The sequence below is a fragment of the Portunus trituberculatus genome, chromosome 42, assembly GCF_017591435.1.
Source record: "Portunus trituberculatus isolate SZX2019 chromosome 42, ASM1759143v1, whole genome shotgun sequence".
NCBI lineage: Eukaryota > Metazoa > Arthropoda > Malacostraca > Decapoda > Portunidae > Portunus > Portunus trituberculatus.
The window spans coordinates 9,243,778-9,249,437 of record NC_059296.1 but is presented as its reverse complement, the minus strand read 5'-3'; the positions used below and the strand labels follow the sequence as shown (position 1 = coordinate 9,249,437).

At 39.4% G+C, this 5,660-nt stretch overlaps 1 long non-coding RNA gene across 1 annotated transcript; it reads left to right on the top strand.

The window, feature by feature from the left end:
• The first annotated feature begins 3,857 nt into the window (after positions 1–3,857).
• Positions 3,858–4,913, top strand: LOC123517610. The gene is made up of 2 exons (XR_006678509.1): positions 3,858–3,948; positions 4,591–4,913. It is a non-coding gene; the product is annotated as an uncharacterized LOC123517610 (long non-coding RNA).
• The last annotated feature ends 747 nt before the right edge of the window (positions 4,914–5,660 follow it).

Here is a 5,660-nt window from a genome sequence, read left to right as displayed (position 1 = left end):
TTATTATTATTATTATTATTATTATTATTGCTATGATCACCATCACCATCATGATCATCGTATCATTTTGTTAACAAGGGAGGAGCCAAGAAACTGAAAATGCATAATTTGATAGAATTCGATGACTTTTTTCAGTATTACACACAAAGAATATATGTGTTTGTAGATATGCATACATTTTCTTTATGAATGTTTCATTGAATATGTAAGAGGAAACAATAAGCCCCAGCCAACCAGTCCTACAACACCCACAAGACAGGAAGAAATGTGACCACAGCGAGGCCAGCTGATAGCAAGGATTTATGGATTTATGTCAGCAGCAGCTGGTGCTTCATGGCTGGCTGGCTGCACAGCACTGACCCGATATCAGTCCAGCATCCAGCACCAGCTATTGTCACCCCAGCTATTGTCCCAACACTGTGCTGCCTCCATCCATACTTGCCATGTGTGTGGTCACAAAACCTGCTCCACGGGCGCCATCACTCACACCATGCACAAGGTGGAGGTTAAAGGCTCCCTCGAACCCTAGCACAGGACCATCACGCCGCCAAAAAGCATTCTCAACCCCTGTGCCAGACTCATTCTGAACCCAGTACGAACTTCAAGCCATTAACCTTCCACCAAACATAATCCCCAATATATGCGGCGAGAAACACAAGCCACACACTCAAGATTCCTCGGCACCAAATGGTAGATAAAAGAAGCCTCTTCAGACCTGACTTTTGCCCCATAACCCCCGCAGGGAGGGAACGGGAACAACGACTGAGTGGCTATGGAAGCAGAGGCACAGTACCCATGTACGGCACCGTCTGACATCTGAGAGCGGCATTCCACTCCCAAGTGTACACTGATACAGGATACAGCACACACACACACACACACACACACACACACACACACACACACACACACACACACACACACACACACACACACACATTATGAATATCATCAGGCACAGATTCCCAACTCACCGTGGCTTAGGTGTACACATATACATGGCTTATATGTATATATATATATATATATATATATATATATATATATATATATATATATATATATATATATATATATATATATATATATATATATATATATATATATATATATATATATATATATATATATATATATATATATATATATATATATATATATATATATATATATATATATATATATATATATATATATATATATATATATATATATATATATATATATATATATATATATATATATATATATATATATATATATATATATATATATATATATATATATATATATATATATATATATATATATATATATATATATATATATATATATATATATATATATATATATATATATATATATATATATATATATATATATATATATATATATATATATATATATATATATATATATATATATAGTTCCGTTATCCCCACTGGCATCAGAATTGATACTTCTCAAAATTTCCCAGAAAACCCTTATCGCCCTAAGCACCAATTTCCCCGCACACCGCCATTACCATAACCACTTAGCCACCATCCCGCCTCCCCCTCAAGCACCCTCCCCTTCACCACCTTTTAAGAACTCGAGAGCCCGAGGACTCGCCTTCGCCGTGCAACAATACCTGGTCACTGTACAATGTAAAAGGTACTCCCCTTCCTCTTCCCTACCACACCCCCGTCCACTCCTGGAAACTATTGACAAACAGCCTCGGAAACTCGACGCAAGAATTTTAATAGAGCTCAGCGGTCGACGGGTCTCTGGTGCTCATTGAGTCAGTAATATTGACCGGGACGAGGGTGCGCCAGGACCGCCGCCGATACATTAAGCGATGAAAGTAAACACAAAGGCAAATTATAAGCCTTCGTAAACAACGGGAAATAAACAAGAGTCGTATCGGAAAATCGACTGCCGGGAAACCATCCGTGTATCGATGATAGATAAATAGCGATGCTCACAAAAAGTACAACAAACACCCGAACCAACCCAAGCAAATTAATTGATAAATGAATAGACTCGTAAACACGCAGGGAAGGGAGAGAGGGAGAGGGAGGGAAAACAGAGTAGAATAAAAAAATAACGACACCCCCAGGCCGCCATCAACAAAAGTTCTGACGTAAAACATGAAAACTGCATCGACAGCCCAGGCCTCTAACCCCCTCCCCCCCTCCCACTACTCTCCCATCCCCCCGTCCCTACTGTTCCCTCCTCACACTCTCCCCTGCCCGAAACCCAACCAGACTCAGGGTATTCAGGGTGAGAGAGAGAGAGAGAGAGAGAGAGAGAGAGAGAGAGAGAGAGAGAGAGAGAGAGAGAGAGAGAGAGAGAGAGAGAGAACACACACACACACACACACACACACACATAGACACAGAGAATTATTAATGAAGTACATATCAGGGTGTCGATGGAGGGATGAAGGGACGGAAGGACGGAAGGGAGAGGGGAGTTGCAGCTGGTATAGAATGGCAGGAGAAGACACCATAAGAGGGGAAGAGAGAGCAGGATGAAGTGAAGAGAGGAAATAGGACTAAATATTGCTTCGTAGTAGACAGAATGAGGTAAGAGACAGCGACTAGTGACAGATTAAATAAAAAAAAGACAGGAGTTGAAAAAAGATAGCGAAATGTATTAAGAGAGAGAGAGAGAGAGAGAGAGAGAGAGAGAGAGAGAGAGAGAGAGAGAGAGAGAGAGAGAGAGAGAGAGAAATCAAGGAAAATTAATATAAAAGAAAGGAAATGCAAGTTAGTTTTATAAGAGAGAAAAAATAGTCCTACCATCTTTTTATAGCAAGGGACACTGAAAAAGGAAGAAGTGAGGAGTAATAACCTGCAAGATACTGTACAGGCAAACAAAGAACCTAGAGGATAAAAAAAAAGAAAAGAAAAGGAATGGAGAGAAAGGAGTGGAACAAATGGACGTGAGAAAGAAGGAAACGAGTAGACATAAGAGCAGGCTGATAAATTATGGTGCAAAGTAGACGGTAAAGGAATGTTATTTATACAGCACTCGAACACTGATATCCGTATTAATATTTTTTCAGCGTGAGATTGAAACGAGTATTTTTTTTTTCCGTCACTCTCTCTCTTTCTCTCTCTTCAGAAGCCAGCCTTTGATCCCGCGAAAATTTGAAATGGAATCTACATTTACAAAAAGGCACTGGTTATACAACGTTATGTATAAAAGATACGTAGATACAGATATATATATATATATATATATATATATATATATATATATATATATATATATATATATATATATATATATATATAGACAGATATTAATGGATGGATAGATAGATGCCTTCATAAATACAAATAAATTTATATACAGTGTAACACGATTCTGGCATCGTATTAGTAGGTTGTTACTATCGCCGCGGGATTTCCAATGAGCAGTTTTGGTGATAAAGACTGTTGTCTTTATTGGCATATATTAGTCGCCATTTGTCATTATATATTTGGGTTATATTATTTGCTAAATATATATGTAAGTTGTGTATGTATTTTCATGTATATGTAAGAGGTACACGTATATGTAGAATACCTGTAAGATGTACTTTGTGACTGTGACTATGTATAAGTTCGGGGTGTGGGTTTGGAAGAGTCGCCATTTGTCATTATCTATTTGGGTTATATTATTTGCTAAATCTATAAGTAAGTTGTGTATGTATTTTTATGTATGATGTATATGTAATATGTATATGTAAGAGGTACACGTATATGTAGAATGCCTGTAAGATGTACTTTGTGACTATGTATAAGTTCGGGTGTGGGTTTGGAAGAGTTCGGGTGGGTTCAAGGCAGAGAGCCAGTTGTAATGGAGCGGGACTGGGACCGCTAGTGGCATTTTATCACCCACCGCTCGGGTGGGACGTTACCCCTGGACTCTACCCCCATAGCTTCAAGATTCCCGGGTACAGCTGGCGTCGGCAATGTTGTGAGTTATTATGTTTATTTCATGTATGTTCTTCACTGTGATCATTATGTTCAAGTTATAACTTTGTGTATACACCTTCCTGTACTGAAATTTATTGTGGCAGCCTTTATTATTATCATCACACTTTGTAAGAAGGTCAAGTAATATTATTTATAAAATGAGTCACTGGTGAGTGCTTATTACGGCAAACGATACTTGTTTATGTGTAGTGAATGTAGTCTCGGTCTACAGGTTAGAACATAATGAATAAAGGGAAAGTTGCGGCATATTGTTTGGCTTGTCACCCGGGTGCCTTGACGCTACATACAGGTTTGTGGATAACTCAACAGATAAATGTCCAGGAAGCAAAAATAAACAGTTCATTCTTATATAAATGAGAGATCAGTGATTATATTTAACATGACACACCAGAAAAAAAGACGAGAAACTGCATGAACACAAAACAAAGACATGAAACCCAACAAAAATCAATACAAATCATGTGAACGCCACACAAAAATAATTTCCCATCTTGTCTCAGGGCCTGCTCACGTTACACAAGATTTTCCTTCATCCCTATTTCTGTATTTCTGTATCTTACGCAGCTGTATCACTTAATCCTTACTTATTTCCTTATGTTCTGTATCGTTTTTCTCCCCTCAGTGACATATGGCCTGGGACTCGTGAGCCTGACGGAGCTCCTCGCCAACTAAGCCACAAAACGCTGTCAGACTCGTTAGGAAGACTCCCTTCGCCACATAAGAAAAATTACACAATTGTTAAAGGAAAGTATAGTGTGGCGAGACTCCAGCAGCCCACCACCGTTCTCGCCAGTCACTTCCTCGCTACACAGCGCTCCTATAGTCACTCGTCCTCCCTCCTGTGTACTTCGTAGTCATTGTCTTTGTTCAGGGAATAACTCACTTCCTTTAAGTTTGTAATTATTATTTACTGACGCTGACGTTAAATGAACATTCTCTCCTTTCGTTCTCATCTTTTTATCTTGAATCTTCCTTTCGTTCCCAGTGATCCTGTTTCCCAACAGACATACAGACGAAGAAGTGTCTGTTTTCCCAGAAGGAATTGAGAGGCCTCTTGATTCCCCAAAATGTGTCCCGAGCAATCAGCTACATTGGCCTAATTATTTACCTGGCTGTAACGAAAGTGGGTTTCTGGCCTCAGGTAAACACACACTCTCTTATGAAGCAAACTCCAGACGTTCCTCGACTCAATAAACTCGATCAATACACTTCAATTAACAGTGCCATTTATTAGGTACCAATTACTTCTCTCTCTCTTCCTCCCCCTCTCATTATACCTACGGAATTATCGTTTTTGTATTCCCATTGGGTATCAAGTATTAAGCTTTGCCTGCCGGTGTACTATTCTGCGCTGGAACACGTCTCGCTCTGCCTCTCGCCTTCCTTTAAGCCTCCTGTCCCTCTTCCCTTTTGTGAGCGCTCGCCTCTCTCCACTCACACAATACTCGTCACTCCTTCCTATTTAACCCCCATTCTACTCTTGCATAAGCTTTCTCGCTTCTTGTAATTTATTGCTATTTGTTCCGTTCCTTGGGCTTGTTGTATACACAAACACACACACACACACACACACACACACACACACACACACACACACACACACACACACACACACACACATTTTTTATACTGTTCTCATCGTTTCTGCCTCTCTATCTCTCCGGCTCACCCGCTATCCCTCCTCCTAGGCCT